The sequence below is a fragment of the Salvelinus fontinalis genome, chromosome 6 (assembly GCF_029448725.1).
Source record: "Salvelinus fontinalis isolate EN_2023a chromosome 6, ASM2944872v1, whole genome shotgun sequence".
Lineage (NCBI taxonomy): Eukaryota > Metazoa > Chordata > Actinopteri > Salmoniformes > Salmonidae > Salvelinus > Salvelinus fontinalis.
The window spans coordinates 31,801,196-31,821,910 of record NC_074670.1 but is presented as its reverse complement, the minus strand read 5'-3'; the positions used below and the strand labels follow the sequence as shown (position 1 = coordinate 31,821,910).

At 42.7% G+C, this 20,715-nt stretch overlaps 1 pseudogene; it reads left to right on the top strand.

Annotated features, from left to right (window-relative positions):
- Positions 1–20,715, top strand: part of LOC129858599 (protein PTHB1-like) — a 172,283-nt pseudogene that overhangs the window by 88,646 nt on the left and 62,922 nt on the right.

Here is a 20,715-nt window from a genome sequence, read left to right as displayed (position 1 = left end):
TCTTTCTGTCTCTCTCTCTCTCTCTTTCTTTCTCTCTCCCTATATCTTTCTCTTCTTCTCTTTGGCTCGCTCTTTCTGTCTCTCTCTCTCTCTCTCTCTTTCTTTCTCTCTCCCTATATCTTTCTCTTCTTCTCTTTGGCTCGCTCTTTCTGTCTCTCTCTCTCTCACTCTTTCTTTCTCTCTCATCTTTCTCGCTTTCTCGCTCTCTCTCACTCTTTCTCACTCTCTCCCTATATCTTTCTCTCTCCTCTCTCGCTCGCTCTTTCTTTCTCTCTCTCCTTATCTTTCTCTCTTTCTCTCTTTCTCTTTCTATCTTCCTCTTTCCTTCTTTCTCTTTCTTTCTCTCGTTCTTTCTTTCTCTCTCTCTCCCTATCTCTCTCGCTTTCTCTCTCGCTCTCTTTCTCTTTCTATCTTCCTCTCTCCTCTTTTGCTCTTTCTCTCTTTATCTCGCTCTCTTCTGTTTTTCTCACCCTGTCTTTCGTTCTCTCTCTCTCTTTTTTTTCTCTCTCTCTCAATTCAATGTGCTTTTTTTGGCATGACATAACAATGCACATATTGCCAAAGCTTACTTTGGAGATTTATAATATGAATCAATAGTGTCAACGGGACAACAGTAACAAACATAATCAAGGGTCAAAATAACCATATGTTGAACAATAACAGAGGCATAGAGGACATGTGCAGGTTGGTTGGTCTGTCAGACACCATCCCTCTTCTTATGGCAGGCAGCAATGTAGTTTGCTGCCAATCCACAGCTCTCTGCGTCCTCCCCCAACAGGACAGGTAGCCTACTCTCATCAGAGAGGTCTTTGGAGCCTTGAATAAGGGTTGCAAATTTGGTGAAATGACACTCTAATTGTTTAATATTTTTTACATATTGTCAGGAAATGCAGCTCTGTCTCAGCTCTATTTCGGGTTCTGCTGTCGTCTCTCTCTCTCCGAACTAGTCAAACTCCCCTCTCCCTGCTATGTGTTGAATACATTAGCTACTCGGCTGGAACCAGGCGTTTTTGGCAACAGTTAGGCGATCTTGAACGTTCCCCCACTGAATATATTTGCAGTGGAGAAAAACCATATGTTGTGATAAAGTGAATGTCAGGGGAATGGGATTGTGATGTACTACTGGGGTGCAGGGTTGTTGATGGGATGCTATGCAAGCAGGCTCTGAGGTGTGTTTTTAATTTTTTTTATTTCACCTTTATTTAACCAGGTAGGCTAGTTGAGAACAAGTTCTCATTTACAACTGCGACCTGGCCAAGATAAAGCATAGCAGTGTGAACAGACAACAACACAGAGTTACACATGGAGTAAACAATAAACAAGTCAATAACACAGTAGGGAGAAAAATGAGTCTATATACATTGTGTGCAAAAGGCATGAGGAGGTAGGCAATAAATAGGCCATAGGAGCGAATAAATACAATTTAGCAGATTAACACTGGAGTGATAAATCATCAGATGATCATGTGCAAGTAGAGATACTGGTGTGCAAAAGAGCAGAAAAGTAAATAAATAAAAACAGTAAGGGGATGAGGTAGGTAAATTGGGTGGGCTGTTTACAGATGGACTATGTACAGCTGCAGCGATCGGTTAGCTGCTCAGATAGCAGATGTTTAAAGTTGGTGAGGGAAATAAAAGTCTCCAACTTCAGCGATTTTTGCAATTCGTTCCAGTCACAGGCAGCAGAGAACTGGAAGGAAAGGTGGCCAAATGAGTTGTTGGCTTTTGGGATGATCAGTGAGATATACCTGCTGGAACGTGTGCTACGGGTGGGTGTTGTTATCGTGACCAGTGAGCTGAGATAAGGCGGAGCTTTACCTAGCATGGATTTATAGATGACCTGGAGTCAGTGGGTTTGGCAACGAATATGTAGCGAGGGCCAGCCGACTAGAGCATACAGGTCGCAGTGGTGGGCGGTATAAGGTGTTTTAGTAACAAAACGGATGGCACTATGATAAACTGCATCTAGTTTGCTGAGTAGAGTATTGGAAGCTATTTTGTAGATGATATCGTCGAGGATCGGTAGGATAGTCAGTTTTACTAGGGTAAGTTTGGCGGCGTGAGTGAAGGAGGCTTTGTTGCGAAATAGAAAGCCGATTTTGGATTGGAGATGTTTAATATGAGTCTGGAAGGAGAGTTTACAGACTAGAGTGTGTGCGTGCATGCATGCATGATGGGGGATGGGGGGTGTTGTTGTGTCTGACTGTATTCTGTACATGTATTTAAGTGTGTGTTCTCTCCCAGAATCTCCTCTCCTATCAACGTCTCTAATTAACACTCTAGAAATGGAAGCTTTTCAGTCCTAAAATACACTCCCCCCTTCCAAGTTCCAAGTCCACTGAGAATACCTTTGTTCCTATATCCGAATCTGTCTTTGGGAGCCATTTCTGATGGCGGAAACAGATGTATCTTGTCTTGTGTTTGAAGCCTCCTTTCTCAGCTGTTTTGGGAGGATTTCAGTTATGCCTTGTGGTTAGGAGATCTATTCCAGTAGGACTTAAAGAGAGGGGAGAGATGTTGAAGTGGAGAGCAGAGCTACTATCACTGAATGAATGGGATCTTCTCTGCTAGCTAAAGCTCTACTTAATACTCAACTACTTATAGCGGTTACAAATTCCTAGACTAAACCCCATTTAGAGAGCGCTGTCTCTGTATGTCTCCGTCTGCCTCACTCTCTCTTTCTGTGTGTGCGTGTGTACACACGCGCGTGTGTGTGTGTGTGTGTGTGTGTGTGTGTGTGTGTGTGTGTGTGTGTGTGTGTGTGTGTGTGTGTGTGTGTGTGTGTGTGTGTGTGTGCGCATTATCAAATTTAGCAATGTGTCAGTGTGTGGCCATATTTCTCTCATTGCTCAACAGTACAACCATAAAATGTTTAATCGTCTTTTCCAACGATCTCCCTCCTCTCCTTACTTTTACAATGTTGACATCATAAAGAGTGGAGAAAAAAGCCTTGGTGTTGACTTTGTGGTTGGGACAGGGTTAGGCTGTAAAAGTAGATCAGGTGTCTGTTTGATTTACAGCTGTTTGATTTTGGACTTCAAAACCAGGAAGTGCACTTCCTTCTGGGCTGGGGAGAAAGAGGGACTACTAGAGATCGTATCACAAGCAAACAATTTGCAAGGTTTGAGACCAAACCACAACCAAATGATCTTCTGAACCACTACACTTCACAACTGTCTAACACATTCAAACCACATCCAACGGTGTTTTGGTGCATGCTCTAGTTCTTTTGACAACAAACAAATGGTTCCGAAGATAAAACCATAAAATAAAACAGTCTACTGAAATTGAACAGCAACAACGGTCCAGCAGTGAATTGAATATACTGTAGACCAAACCACGACCAAACGTTTCAGAACAGAGACCAAACTAAACCGCGACCAAACGTTTTAGAACAGAGACCAAACTAAACCGCGACCAAACGTTTCAGAACAAAGACCAAACTTAACCACGACCAAACGTTTCAGAACAGAGACCAAACTAAACCACGACCAAACGTTTCAGAACAGAGACCAAACTAAACCACGACCAAACGTTTCAGAACAGAGACCAAACTAAACCGCGACCAAACGTTTTAGAACAGAGAACAAACTAAACCGCGACCAAATGTTTTAGAACAGAGACCAAACTAAACCGCGACCAAACGTTTCAGAACAGAGACCAAACTAAACCGCGACCAAACGTTTCAGAACAGAGACCAAACTAAACCACTACCAAATGTTTTAGAACAGAGACCAAACTAAACCGCGACCAAATGTTTTAGAACAGAGACCAAACTAAACCGCGACCAAACGTTTCAGAACAGAGACCAAACTAAACCGCGACCAAACGTTTCAGAACAGAGACCAAACTAAACCGCGACCAAACGTTTCAGAACAGAGACCAAACTAAACCACTACCAAATGTTTTAGAACAGAGACCAAACTAAACCGCGACCAAACGTTTCAGAACAGAGACCAAACTAAACCACTACCAAACGTTTCAGAACAGAGACCAAACTAAACCACGACCAAACGTTTCAGAACAGAGACCAAACTAAACCACGACCAAACGTTTCAGAACAGAGACCAAACTAAACCACGACCAAACGTTTCAGAACAAAGACCAAACTTAACCACGACCAAACGTTTCAGAACAGAGACCAAACTAAACCGCGACCAAACGTTTTAGAACAGAGACCAAACTAAACCGCGACCAAACGTTTCAGAACAAAGACCAAACTTAACCACGACCAAACGTTTCAGAACAGAGACCAAACTAAACCACGACCAAACGTTTCAGAACAGAGACCAAACTAAACCACGACCAAACGTTTCAGAACAGAGACCAAACTAAACCACGACCAAACGTTTCAGAACAGAGACCAAACTAAACCGCGACCAAACGTTTCAGAACAGAGACCAAACTAAACCGCGACCAAACGTTTCAGAACAGAGACCAAACTAAACCGCGACCAAACGTTTCAGAACAGAGACCAAACTAAACCACTACCAAATGTTTTAGAACAGAGACCAAACCGAACCGCTACCAAATGTTTTAGAACAGAGAACAAACTAAACCGCGACCAAATGTTTTAGAACAGAGACCAAACTAAACCGTGACCAAACGTTTCAGAACAGAGACCAAACTAAACCGCGACCAAACGTTTCAGAACAGAGACCAAACTAAACCGCGACCAACCGTTTCAGAACAGAGACCCAACTAAACCGCGACCAACCGTTTTAGAACAGAGACCAAACTAAACCGCGACCAACCGTTTTAGAACAGAGACCAAACTAAACCGCGACCAAACGTTTCAGAACAGAGACCAAACTAAACCGCGACCAAACGTTTTAGAACAGAGACCAAACTAAACCACGACCAAACGTTTCAGAACAGAGACCAAACTAAACCGCGACCAAACGTTTCAGAACAGAGACCCAACTAAACCGCAACCAACCGTTTTAGAACAGAGAACAAACTAAACCGCGACCAACCGTTTTAGAACAGAGACCAAACTAAACCGCGACCAACCGGTCCAGCAGTTCTAACCGATCTATTTGCTCTTCTAACTACAATCACACGTGTTACTGGATGAGACCAAACTCGACCACATCCAGACAGTACAGCAGTTTGGACCATAACTAACTAACCAGAACTAACCCGGTCTCCCAGACCAAAACATCTTTCATATCCCAGTATATGTGACAGTGTGCAGCTCCATACTACAGTCTGAGAGAGGGCTGCCTGGCTTGTCTCCCCAGCTAAAGAGCTCCGTTTCAGGCTAAAGGTGGTCCAGAGGTGGGGGCCCTTTCCTTAACATGTGTTGATGTATGGCTGGGCAGAGGTTAAGACACAAACTACCCTTGTCCCCACACACGACCCCTCTCTCTCTCTGCACACACACACTACCCTTGTTCACACACACACACACCGCCACTGTCCGAAATTGCAAGACAGCGCAAAAAGACAAGCTTAGAAAAACACCTGCCCAATTAAAGTCTGGCGTATCCAATTTCAAACAAGCCCATGGCCAGGAAGAGGGAGAAAAAACTGAGGCTGCCTGTTGCCTTTCAGCTCGGAGTAACCCCATGGGCCATCCCAGCCAATTGGCCTCACTAAACAGAACAAGATTGGCTTTATAGCATAGGATAAACATTAGACAGGGATTAGGGTAATCTGCCAAGAGGTAGAGGGCATTTTAAAAACACACACACACATATGAACGCTTGCACACTTAACCACATACCCAGACTTAACACACACACGTTCACACACACCACCGCCAGCTCAGACGGTGTGTTTTGAGGATGTAAAATGAAAGTGGCATGAAAAATGAAACAAGCCCTAGGGATTGGGGGTTAGACGGAGAGGTGGAGGAGGTAGAGCGGGGAGGAGAGGCGAGGCGAGAGGGAGAGACAAGGGGTCTGATTCATAGACCCTAGGAGGTCCCTAATTCCTGTTCATCCTTGGTATTGAAGAGGCAATAGATACTCTTGGAGGGGGTCTCACTCTGACACCCCCAGCGCACACAACACATAGGCAACACCTACATGTCCACATACATACAAACACATTCCATAAACACCTGCACACACACACACACACACACACACACACACACACACACACACACACACACACACACACACACACACACACACACACACACACACACACACACACACACACACACACACACACACACACACACACACACATATGATAATATTGACATTTGAAGGCCCTGGTAGAAGATTAAGTTCTTACATAACCACATCTGATAATTACTGAGACTTTGTCACTTGAAAAAGGGCAGCTAAAGAGAAACAGTTTTATTACATATTTGATACATGTTACGGCCAAATCCTAACTTGGTACTCCAGAGAAAGATTTTACACATAGGTTTGAGTTGTGTATGTACATTAGTATACAAAACATTAGGAACACCTTCCTAATATTGAGTTGCACCCCCTTTTGCCCTCAGAACAGCTTCAATTCATCAGGGTATGGACTACAAGGTGTCGAAAGCGTTCCGCAGGGATGCTGGCCCATTTGGACTCCAATGCTTCCCACAGTTGTGTCAAGTTAGCTGGATGACCTTTGGGTGGTGGACCATTCTTGATACACACAGGAAACTGTTGAGCGTGAAAAACTCAGCAGCATTGCAGTTCTTGACACACACATACCCCGTTCAATGGCACTTAAATATTTTGTCTTGCCCATTCACCCACTCAATGGCACATACACAATCCACACATACACAAGGTCAAAATCATTATAAAGCAATTATCGGACTCCTCTTTCAATTTGTATATTTTTCCAAAACACAGTTGTCCTGAGTCTGCACAGACCTGCCAGGACCTTGAATCATTGGATACACTCAAGTTTTTTAATCCCGTATCTCTCAACACATTCAAGAAAATAGGCATGGCCTCTAAACCTTCCAGCTGCCTACTGGACCCTATTCCAACTAAACTACTGTAAGAGCTATTTCCTGTGCTTGGCCCTCCTATGTTGAACAAAATAAATGGTTCCCTCTCTTCCGGATGTGTACCAAACTCACTAAAAGTGGCAGTAATAAAGCCTCTCCTGAAAAAGCCAAACCTTGTCCAAGAAATGTTTTTTAACTGTCAGCCTATATCGAATCTCCCATTCCTCTCAGAAATATTTGAAAATCTTTTGCACAGGAACTCACTGCCTTCCTGAAGACAAATAATGTATACGAAACATTCCAGTCTGGTTTTAGACCCCATCATAGTACTGAGACTGTGCTCGTGAAGGTGGTAAATGACCTTTTAATGGAGTCAGACCAAGGCTCTGCATCTGTCCTCGTGCTCCTAGACCTTAGTGTTGCTTTTGACACCTTTTGACACCATCAATCACCACATTCTTTTGGAGAGATTGGAAACCCAAATTTGGTCTACACGAACAAGTTCTTGCCTGGTTTAGATCTTGGGGCAGCAGGGAGCCTAGTGGTTAGAGCGTTGGGCCGGTAACCGAAAGGTTGCTAGATCGAATCCCCGAGCTGACAAGGTAAAAATCTGTCGTTCTGCCCCTAAACAATGCAGTTAACCCACTGTTCCTAGGCCGTCATTGTAAATAAGAATTTGTTCTTAACTGACTTGCCTAGTTAAATAAAGGTTCAATAAAATAAATAAATAATCTGTATATCTGTGTATGGAAAGATATCAGTTTTTGTCTGTGGATGGTTTGTCCTCTGACAAATCAATGGTACGTTTCGGTGTTCCTCAAGGTTCCGTTTTAGGACCCCTATTGTTTTCACTATATATTTTACCTCTTGGTGATGTAATTTGGAAAAACAATTTTCAACTTTTACTGCTATGTGGACGGCAATTACATTTCAATGAAACTTGGTCAAGCCCCAAAATTGCCTACCCCAGAAGCCTGTGTTTTAGACATAAGGAAGTGGATGGCGGCTCATTTTTTACTTTAAATTCAATACATAGATGCTAGTTCTAGTTCCCAAGAAACAAAGAGATCTGCTGTTTGATCTGACAATTAATCTTGGTTGTTGTACAGTCATCTCAAATAAAACTGTGAAGGACCTCAGCGTTACTCTGGACCCTGATCTCTCTTTTGATGAACCTATCAGTAATATTTCAAGGGCAGCTTTTTTCCATCTTCGTAACATTGAAAGAATCTGAAATGTTTTGTCCCCCAAAATATTTGCTTAAAAAAAAAACGATTCCATGCTTTTGTCACTTCTAGATTAGACTACTGCAATGCTCTACTCTCCGGCCACCCAGCTATGCACTAAATCAACTTCAGTTAGTGCTAATTACATCTGATAGAATCTTGACTAGAACCAAAACATTTGATCATATTACTCCAGTGCTATCCTCTCTACACTGGCTTCCTGTTAAGGCTAGGGCTAATTTCAAGGTTTTACTGCTAACCTACAAAGCATTACATGGACCTGCTCCTACCTATCTCTCTGATTTGGTTCTGCCATACATACCTACACGTACGCTACAGTCACAAGACACAGGCCTCCTTATTGTCCCTAGAATTTCTAAGCAAACAGTTGGAGGCAGGGCTTTCTCCTATAGAGCTCAATTTTTATGGAATGGTCTGCCTATCCATGTGAGAGATACATACTCGGTGTCAGGGTTTGTGTGCAGAGATGTAGCGGAGTCAAGCGCAGGACACAGGTGTTGAGCAAACCAACGGAGTTTACTCAAAATACAAGCAAAAATTCCACATAGGGAATATAACAAACACACATGCACCAACAACAACCACTAACGAAACAAACAATCACGGACAGAACAGAAATGTATGCCAGAGGGTTAAATAGGGAACATGATAGGGGAATTGAAACCAGGTGTGTGTAATACAGACAAAACAAAACGAAACTGAAAAATGAATCGATGGTGACTAGAAAGCCGGTGACGTCGACCGCCGAACACCACCCGAACAAGGAGAAGGGCCGACTTCGGCGGAAGTCGTTACACTCGGTCTCAACTTTTAAGTCTTTATTGAAGACTAATCTCTTCAGTAGGTCCTATGATTGAGTGTAGTCTGGCCCAGGGGAACGGCAAGGCACTGGAGTGACAAACCTGTCCCTGTCCCTGGCCACCGCTCAGAGCCTAGTTCCTCTCTAGGTTCATTCCTAGATTCTTGCGTTTCTTGGGAGTTTTTCCTAGCCACCGTGCGTCTACATCTGCATTGCTTGCTGTTTGGGTTTTTAGGCTGGGTTCCTGTATAAGCACTTTTGACATCTGCTGATGTTAAAAGGTCTTTATAAATATATTTGATTTGATGTCTCAAGGCTTAATAATCCCCTTCATCTAAACTGATTGAAGTGGATTTACAAGTGACATAAATATTGGATCAAAGCTTTCACCTGGATTCACCTGGTCAGTCTGTCATGGAAAGAGCATAATGTCCACTCATTGTATATCTCATGATAGGATTCAGTCTCTGTGATTGGCTGTTGATCATGCTCTTCTTCCTGTAACTCAGGGGGCTGTGAGCCAATCGCGGAGGCTGTTGCGGACCTGGAGGTGCCGCCCCTGCAACAGGAGTCTGCCGCCAAGTTCATAAAAAAGAAACAGCCGTCCAAGAAAGTCAAGACCAAGACAGGTCAGTCAGGGGATGGACACAAGCAAATTCAGACCCTGTGTGTTTAAATCTCATCCTTAGCTTGTGATTCACCCTCCTTTAGCTCGTACAGTACAGTATCTGACTGGTTTCATGTCTGCTGGGGCTGTTCTTATGCTGTGTTCAGATCGTGCTGATGCTCTTTTCATATTAGGCTCACACTGAGCTCAAGCTCTGTTCGATGTCTTTCTCTCTCTCTTCTCTCTCCCATCTGGTTCTACTCTCCTCCCTCCCTCCATCCCTCCCTCCCTCCCTGATTGGATGTAATAGCTGGCGAATTGCAATTTTTCCGGTCATTATCAAAGTTGAGATTTTGGGGGGGCGCTCCAAATAGTTTTTTAATCAAATGAGTTAAAGCTGTAGTTGGACTGACTGCTGTAACTGAGGAGGAAAAGGCACAGTGTTTTCCACCCTCAGAACGGGACGTTTTTTTCTGTTTGATTTCCAAACATAATTTGTCTTGACCCATTTTGTGTGTCTCAGATAAACAATCATCAGTCGTAGACAGACAGAAGGGAATTCCGTATTAAATTCCCATGTTGAGGAAATAGAGACTTAATTAAATAAATGAATGCAACAGACTGACAGCTCCTTCTGTAGCTGATGGATGTGAGAGGGATAGGCTGCTGCACACTGCTCTTTCTCCACTTAGACACTCCTGCTTTGAATTGAGCACAACTCCATGTTTGTCTTTTCTAAGACGACGTTGGATGGCTTTGAGGAGCACTAAACATGAGTGGTTAGAAGTGAGCAGATGTTGTGTGTGTTGTGTCGGCAGTCCATGACCCTTTTTGTGTGGTTAATCCACCCAGGCGTCGCCGCTAATGAGCTGAGCCCCACTGAGGAGGTGTGGGAGACACAGACAGGCGACGCTTGGGGATCGTTAAGAACACACACATACACACTACACATTCACAGACACACACACACACTTCCTCTACATAAAGCCCACACACATACTCTGGGCATATGCATTTACATCCATACGCTCGATCACACCCAGATACTATTGAACAGCATACATTGTTTTCAGACCTCTTAGCTCAAATGTCCGTCACGTGCACACAAAAGGGATGCGGTGCAATTAAAAATCCATTCCGCAAGCCAATTGAAAGAACCAGAACAAAAACACAGGAAAAACAAACAAACAAACAAAATACGTGCATTTCCTCTGTTAACCCTAATGCAGAGAATACCACACAGACCACCACTCAACACAAAAATCGGCAATGTTGAGACCCCGTAGTCAGTATACACTTCCTCAGAAAAGTCTGAATTATTCTAAGAACTCAAGATACCTGTAATTAATTTTGACATTTTTGTCGGAGATCTTAGTCGCGCAATTTTACATCTAACTAAGATGTTTGGTGCAGTATTTCCCAAGTGACAAAATGTGCATGAAAACAATTTGTCTTGTTGATTGACAACAAACACTTCATTGAAGAATCCCTACTGTTGACCAATCACCGACAAATTGGCGTAGACTTCGGCTTGCCTCGAGAGAAAAAATGTGTGTGTACGAACAGCCGGGGGAAAAAAACATTTACGAAGACCAAAACAAACAAAAACATAACAAACTGTTCTGAACTGTTTCGGATGAGAAGCATGCGGACGCCTTTTCAAAAGAGCAGTGAGATGGATTGTTCCCTTTCTAGAGTCATTTAGGGAGAGTGGCACACGGAAGTGAGTGATGGTCAGGCTCTATTGAGGATGCCTGTTGTGGCGCAACCAATCTGGCCTCTATGGGTATCAAATCAAACTTTATTTAGTGCATTTAAAATGACCAAACACTACATTAAAGCAATACATGACAAAAGGGAAAGCGAACAGGAAGCTGTAAAGAGGATAAATAAAATCACTTATTAAAGGCCCGACTAAAATAGTGTCTGCTTGTCTTACCTGACAGGGCAAGCTGTTCCATAACTGAGGGGCTTTAATAGGGAACTCGCCGCCCCCCTGCCTTGGTTCTGCATCTAGGTACAAACAGACATGCTCCTTGGGAGCGAAGTGACATCAATGGGTTGTGTGGAACAAGCATGTCTGTCAGATAACAGGGGGCAAGGCATGCAGTGCTTTAAAAGTTAAGAGTAAGATTTTAAAATCAGACCGATACTTTACAGGCAGCCAGTGTATTGCAGATAAAACTTTGTGCCTACTTGTGTTGGTTAAAATGCGAGCTGCAGTGTTCTGTACAAGTTGTACGCTTTTAATAGTAGAGTCTGAGCAGCAGGAAAGGAGGGCATTACAATAGTCTAAGTTATTAGATGAAACAAATGCATGGACCAATTTTTTGTCATCTGGTTGAGAGATGAAGTGTCTAATTCTGTAAATGTTCCTGAGATGAAAGTATGCTGTTCTGGATATGCTTTTTATGTGGTTGTCAAAAGTTAGGCTGGGGTCAAAGGTAACACAAAGGTTTTTAACAACCATGTTTGGTGTGATGGGGCAACCATCAATGTTAACATTGAGGTCTGTTACTTTATTTGAGAGTTTCTTGTGGCCAATTAGCATAATTTCTGTCTTATCAGAGTTTAAATGCAAGAACTTTGTTTTTCATCCAGTGTTTAACATCTGTGATGCATTTCTCAAGGCGGGCTGAATGTGACGTATCGTCTGGTTTAAAACTTCTTAGGGATCAAATCCCATTAACGGGATCGATTTGACAACAGCCAGTGAAATTGCAGGGCGCCAAATTCAAACAACAGAAATCTCATAATTAAAATTCCTCAAACATACAAGTATTATACACCATTTTAAAGATAAACTTCTTATTAATCCAACCACAGTGTCTGATTTCAAAAAGGCTTTACGGCGAAAGCATACCATGCAATTATGTTAGGTCTGCGCCTAGTCACAAAAAACATACAGCCATTTTCCAGCCAAAGAGAGGAGTCACAAAAAGCAGAAATAGAGATAAAATTAATCACTAACCTTTGATGATCTTCATCAGATGGCACTCATAGGACTTCATGTTACACAATACATGTATGTTTTGTTCTATAAAGTTCATATTTATATCCAAAAATCTCAGTTTACATTGGTGCGTTATGTTCAGTAATGTTTTGCCTCCAAAACATCCGGTGAATTTGCAGAGAGCCACATCAATTTACAGAAATACTCATCATAAACTTTGATGAAAGATACAAGTGTTATACATAGGATTAAAGATAAACTTCTCCTTAATGCAACTGCTGTGTCAGATTTCATATAAGCTTTACGGCGAAAGCACACCATGCGATAATATGAGTACAGCGCTCAGCCACCAAAACAAGCCAAACAGATACCCGCCAAGTTGTGGAGTCAATAAAAGTCAGAAATAGCATTATCAATATTCACTTACCTTTGATGATCTTCATCGGAATGCACTCCCAGGAATCCCAGTTCCACAATAAATGTTCGGTTTGTTCGATAAAGTCCATCTTTATGTCCAAATACCTCCTTTTTGTTTGTGCGTTTAGTTCACTAATCCAAATGCACAAAGCATGGGCACTAAATCCAGACGAAAGGTCAAAAAAGTTCCATTAAAGTACGTAGAAACATGTCAAACGATGTATATAATCAATCTTTAGGATGTTTTTATCATAAATCTTCAATAATATTCCAACCGGACAATTCCGTTCATTAGAAAGGAAAGGGAACGGAGCTCGCGCTCACGGCCATGCGCGATTAACAACTCATGGCTTTCAGCTGAGCCACTAACTCTGAGTGGTCTTATTCTCTCCCTTTCACAATAGAAGCCTGAAACAACTTTCTAAAGACTGTTGACATCTAGTGGAAGCCTTAGGAAGTGCAATCTGCCCCCATTTACACTTGATATTGGGTGTTTGCCTGCCATATGAGTTATGTTATACTCACAGACATCATTCAAACAGTTTTAGAGTGTTTTCTATGCTTTTCATCCGGACGTGAAAATACTGCCCCCTGTCCCAAAGAAGTTAGTTAACTGATAAATACAACTGAGTGTCATCAGCATAGCATTGAATATGCATGTTGTGCTTACAGATGACATTACCTAGGGCTAGCATGTGCAGTGAAAATAAAAGGGGTACAAGCACAAAACCTTGAACGCCAAATCCAATCTTGGAACTTTCCGATTAATTATCCCCCAGCTGAACAAATTGATACCGCTCGGAAAGGTATAATTTGTTAGCCTATTTAAGAATCTGTTCTCGTAGACCAACCATGTCATCTAACATCTTAATGAGGATAGCAAGATCAATAGTGCCAAAGGCACCAGCAGTTAAATCTAAGAGAACAAGAATAAAGACATGACCACAGTCAGAGGACAGCAGCAGGTCATTTACTACTTCAACTTGTAGTAAGGCACTAAAGTAAAACTACAAAAAATGTGGCAAAGAAATACATGTTTTCTCCTGAATTCTAAGCATTAATTTTGGGGGATATCCAACACAACACAAAACATCACTGAGTACCACTCTTCATATTTTCAAACATGGTGGTGACTGCATCATGTTATGAGTATGCTTGTCATCACCAAGGACTAGGGAGTTTTCTTTTTATAAAAATAAACAGAATAGAGATAGCCACAGGATGTATTTGATTTTTTACATTTGGATTCATAATCCTACTTGAATAGTGGATAGCCTACGTTAACAATTTTTTATTTTTTTATTTCACCTTTATTTAACCTGGTGGGCTAGTTGAGAACAAGTTCTCATTTGCAACTGCGACCTGGCCAAGATAAAGCATAGCAATTCGACACATACAACAACACAGAGTTACAAATGGAATAAACCAAACATACAGTCAATAATACAGTAGAAAAATAAGTCTATATACAATGTGAGAAAATGAGGTGAGATAAGGGAGGTAAAGGCAAAAAAGGCCATGGTGGCGAGGTAAATACAATATAGCAAGTAAAACACTGGAATGGTAGATTTGCAGTGGAAGAATGTGCAAAGTAGAAATAGAAATAATGGGGTGCAAAGGAGCAAAATAAATAAATACAGTAGGGGAAGAGGTAGTTGTTTGGGCTAAATTATAGATTGGCTATGTACAGGTGCAGTAATCTGTGAGCTGTTCTGACAGCTGGTGCTTAAAGTTAGTGAGGGAGATAAGTGTTTCCAGCTTCAGAGATTTTTGCAGTTCCTTCCAGTCATTGGCAGCAGAGAACTGGAAGAAAGACGACCAAAGGAGGAATTGGCTTTGGGGGTGACCAGAGAGATATACCTGCTGGAGCGGGTGCTACGAGTGGGTGCTGCTATGGTGACCAGTGAGCTGAGATAAGGCTGACATGATGACTTGGTGACAGCCAAGTGTCTTTGAAAGTGTAATTGTCGGATGGGGATCACGTGACCTTTGAACGAGATGGCCACATGAACTAAGAGCTCCGCACAAGTAGTTTCCAATTCTTAATCTTACCTCCACTTCAAGTTAAACTCCATTAGCTCCATTTAGTCAAAAAGTAATGGCGGCTACAAAAGGTGACATTACAGGTGACATTTTACCCGGACTCGAGTAATAGCCGCGGAAAAAGCCTCCAAGAAACAGCTAGCTTCAGAAAAAGCTAGCGCTATTAGCCAGGAGCAAGAGGACCCGTCCCTCCCGAGCACCAACAACTGCCAACCTTGCACTCTGTCCAAGACATCCTTTCTGAGTTGAGATCCCAACGTACAGAACTCAACATCAAATTAGATGACATTAACTCTCAGCTCAGTGCGATGGGGGCACGGTGACAACCCTGGAAAATGCTTTGCCTGACATCAACAACAAGATTACCATCAACGCAAGCGCCTGGATGAGGCAGAGGGGCAAATCCTATCCGTGGAAAACTCACTGGCAGATGCCATGGAAACAATAGCATCTTCTACAAATAGCATCTGGAAGAGGAAACAGAGGACCTGGAAAATAGGGGGCGAATGAATAATTGTGTTCTATTAAATCTGTCTGAAAAAGAAGAGGGTAACATACCACTGATCCGCTACCTGCAAGACAAACTTCCCGGGTGGCTACACCTGTCCACCGACAGGCCCATAGAACTCGAGAGAGCTCACCGAGCACTGAGGCCCCCACCAGCAGCCAGACAACCACCACGCCCAATCACCATACGTTTCCTGATGTTCACCGACAAGGAACGAGTCCTACAGGCGGCGAAAATCAACACCATTGCAGTGGGAAACGCTGTGTGTTGCGAACTGTTCCCGTTTTTTGGGAAAACAGAGTTGAGACTGAGTGTGGGGTTAATAGATCCAACGGAATATGTCGAGTTGTTTGGGATCTCAGCTGTGGTGTTCAGAGATTTGTTATTTTATGCACACCATTTATTTGAATTTTATGTGAATGCAGCTGTAACTATTATCCACCTATACCCAGAGATGACTTGCACTAGAGTTCGATTATTGTTCGATGACGTTGACTAGTACCTTAAATCTACTGACATGGAACTGCCATGGTCTAGGTCATGCAATAAAACGGAAAAAGATACTATGTGCTCTCAAAAAGGAAAATAGCAGACATTGCGCTATTACAACAAACACACCTCTGTGATGCCGAACCTGCTCAACTCCGCAGAGCTTGGGTGGGACAGGTGTATTTCTCATCTTTCAAATCAAACAGTAGAGGCACAGCCATAATTATCCATAAGCATGTTCCATTCATAATTGACAATAACACATCTGATCCAGAGGGGAGATGCATTCTGATAACTGGGTCACTGAATGGGGAACCAATTACTATCTTACATATATATGCCTCTAACACAGATACTCCTTCATGTTGAAAATGATAACCCTGTTCAATGAGCATTGTGTTTCCTTTGGAGTGGTGGCTGGAGATTTTAATTGTACCCTCAACCCAACCCTAGACAAATCATCTGAAGTCCCCTCCACAAATCCTAGATCTGCAAAGATGTTGAACTCTCTTACTAAAGAGATGGGACTGATAGATATCTGGAGAGAGACTAATAGCTCATCTATGGACTATACATACTACTCTAATGTCCATAACACCTACTCTCATATAGATTACATTTTTATCCCAAAGATTTTCATAAATTCTGCCACGTGTACAATCGGACCCATAGCACTTTCAGATCACGCCTTTGTCCACCTCCGCTTTGACCTCTGCAAAAACAACCCGAGGTCAAAGAGCTGGAAATTCAACACCTCCATGTTATCAAACGAAACATTCCATACATTAGTTACTACATGGATAGACAACTACACACAAGACAACAAAGACTCTCCTGTTTCTCCGGCCACAATGTGGGATGCTGCCAAAGCCACACTGAGGTCATCTAATGGCATATGCTTCCTCTAAGAAAAAAGAAATGGAAGCACGCAGGTTAGATCTTGAGGGAGCTGGAATGCCGTGAAAAAGTACATAAACAATCCCCAGACAGCGCCTCCTGGAGTCAACTTAAAGCAGCCAAAGCCAAACTGAACTTGGATTATACTCGGGAGATAAAAAAAGAAGAAATCTTTACTAAACGGAAATACCATGAGTATAGCAATAGGCAGAGTAGATTGCTTGCTTACCAATAAAAAAAAAAAGAGTAGTCATGTCCAAATGAGATAAATTTAACTTTTCATGATTTTTACCGCAAACCATATACTTCTGAGAGAAAACATACGAATGCAGAACTCCATTCCTTCCTGGAGGGAATCTCGCTACCAAAACAATCAGAGACCAAGAAGATCTCAACTCCCCCTTCACTCCTGAGCGGGTCCTGGAAGAAATTATCTCCATGCCACCTAACAAGTCCCCAGGCCCAGACAGATTTCCCAGAGAGTTCTACAAAGCTTTTTGGCCCCAGCTTAGCCCTATTTTCATGCCAATGCTGGATGATTTTTGCAAAAACGGAGCTGTCCCAGACTCTTTGTACACAGCCCGCATTACAGTGTTGCTAAAAAAAAGACAATGACACTATCCTGCTCATCCTTCCAGCCCATAAGCTTGTTAGATTTCCACTACAAAATAATTACCAAATTGCTCGCCAAAAGACTATGGCAGATTCCCTTTGGGACGTGGCACAAGACAAGGATACTCGCTGTCCCCCCTGCTCTACTTGGCTCTGTCATATCCTCACATGGTCTCTCCTATCATTGCTATGCAGACGACACACAATTAATCTTCTCCTTTCACCCCTCTGATAACCAGGTGGTGAATCGCATCTCTGCATGTCTGGCAGACATATCAGTGTGGATGACGGATCACCACCTCAAGCTGAACCTCGGCAAGACGGAGCTGCTCTTCCTCCCGGGGAAGGACTGCCCGTTCCATGATCTCGCCATCACGGTTGACAACTCCATTGTGTCCTCCTCCCAGAGTGCTAAGAACCTTGGCGTGATCCTGGACAACACCTTGTCGTTCTCAACTAACATCAAGGCGGTGACCCGTTCCTGTAGGTTCATGCTCTACAACATTCGCAGAGTACGACCCTGCCTCACGCAGGAAGCGGCGCAGGTCCTAATCCAGGCACTTGTCATCTCCCGTCTGGATTACTGCAACTCGCTGTTGGCTGGGCTCCCTGCCTGTGCCATTAAACCCCTACAACTCATCCAGAACGCCGCAGCCCGTCTGGTGTTCAACTTTCCCAAGTTCTCTCACGTCACCCCGCTCCTCCGCTCTCTCCACTGGCTTCCAGTTGAAGCTCGCATCCGCTACAAGACCATGGTGTTTGCCTACGGAGCTGTGAGGGGAACGGCACCTCCGTACCTTCAGGCTCTGATCAGGCCCTACACCCAAACAAGGGCACTGCGTTCATCCACCTCTGGCCTGCTCGCCTCCCTACCTCTGAGGAAGTACAGTTCCCGCTCAGCCCAGTCAAAACTGTTCGCTGCTCTGGCACCCCAATGGTGGAACAAACTCCCTTACGACGCCAGGTCAGCGGAGTCAATCACCACCTTCCGGAGACACCTGAAACCCCACCTCTTTAAGGAATACCTAGGATAGGATAAAGTAATCCTTCTAACCCCCCCCCCCCCCCCCCTTAAAAGAGTTAGATGCACTATTGTAAAGTGGTTGTTCCACTGGATATCATAAGGTGAATGCACCAATTTGTAAGTCGCTCTGGATAAGAGCGTCTGCTAAATGACTTAAATGTAAATGTAAATGTACTTGTTGGGGCGGAGCCTTTGGCAGAGTTGATAAGGAGCAATCCAAGTATTATGGGGATTTCTGCAGGCGGCCTGCAGCACAAGATTTTGTTCTACTCGGATGATGTCTTGCTCTACATATCCAACCCTGAGAAATCCCTCCCGTTTTAGACACAATTGCTTAGGATGGCAATATAAGATACATTATAACAAATCCACTGTTTGCCCTATGAACAGCTCTATGAACAGCTCTATGAAGACACTGTCCGTTCCAATGGAAGACACAAAGGTTTCAATACCTTGATCTTTGTAACACCAGATCTGAAAAATTGCCTTTTCATAGAAAATTCTCCCACTCCTGGATCGAATCAAGAACGATCTCCAAACTTGGATCTTAGTCAGAAGAATCAATGTTATCCGTATGAACATCCTCCTTAGACTTAACTATTTATTTCAGATGCTCCCATGCTATTTCCCAGTTTCCTTCTTCAAAACAACTAACCAAAGCATCACCAAATTTATATGGGGCAATAAAAAACCTAGGATCAAGTTCTCCACTCTATCGAAACCTGAATCTAAGGGCAGTCTTGCCCTTCCCTCCCTTCAATTGTACTACTGGTCTGCCCAAATCCGCAACATGCTAACATGGATCACAAACAGACAAGAGTCAATGTGGATTCAGATAGAAGCCCAATCCTGTGGTTCATTGCCCCTAAGCTCAATTATATTCATTAATAACTTTAGTGAAGTGGGCAACATAGCCAAAACCTTTGTGATTTACAGCACCCTACTAGCATGGAGGGACTGTAAGAAATACCTTGGCATTTCCTCCCAAATATGTTCTCACTCGCCTATAGTATGCAACCCAGACTTGCCAAAAGCCCTGAGTGATGCCAACTTTAATCTTTGGCATCCTCTAGGGATCAGGAACTTTTCAGACCTGTTTCATCAGCAAACCACTACACTGAAATCCTTTCAAGAGCTCTGCAGTGAATTCAATGTGCCAAGATCCATTAGTTTAATGTATATCTTCAAATTAGACACGTCATTTCCTCATCATTTACTTCCAAGAGGAGGTTTAGAGCTCAGTTGAATGAAGTTGAGACCCTTCTTGCTACACCACAATCCATCAAAGGCAAAATCTCATATCTATAGACTCCTTTCTGAGAAAGGGGACTCCACCTTTACTCCTTTGAAAATAATCTGGGTAAGGGACCTTTGTCTGACTATCAGTGATGAGTTATGGGCGGATGTTTACGACAGGGTATGCTGCTCCTCTACTAATATAAAAATGAAAGAATCTAATTGCACATTTTTGTACAATTTTTTTTACACCTCAGTGAGACTCCACAGAATGAACACAGACAATTCTCCTGATTGTAAAAGATGTACCTCTGAAAGGGGAACCTATATGCATGTATTTTGGAGTTATAGAGAGATTACCAGATTATGGCAATCTATACATACTGCTGCACAGAAAATAGTAATGTACAGTTTGGTATGACCCCCTGTATCTGTCGCCTTAATGCCCAGCAGGACTTTGTTCTTGATCCTGACAGATAAAATGTGTTTATGACTATCACATACTTTGCTAAGAAATGTATTCTTTTATTGTGGGCTTCTAATACTTCTCCTACATTTAAAATGTGGATTGACCAGATTGACTTTCTTCCTCTTGAAAAGCTTACTTATGATCTCCGCAAGAGACAGCCCAGGTTTGATAGACTCTGGTCTCCACTACGCAACTATATTTCAAATTGGACAGAGTGAATGGGGTGATTAGGGAGATGAGCAGGTACATGGTGTGTAAGGTGCTGTAAAAACGAATGATTTGCTCGTCGTCTACGCTAAAGCTGGAAATACCTAATAAGAACGGTGATCGTGCTGCTGCAAGTTTGTTTTGTTTTATATTTAATTTCATCATATTATTTACGTCTGCCACATCTGTGAATGTGGAATGTGTTTTGTTGGTTGATTGAAAAACAAGAAAACTTAATCAAACATTTAAATTGAAAAAAAGAATGTGTAATTCTCTTAGTGATGCTACCTGATTC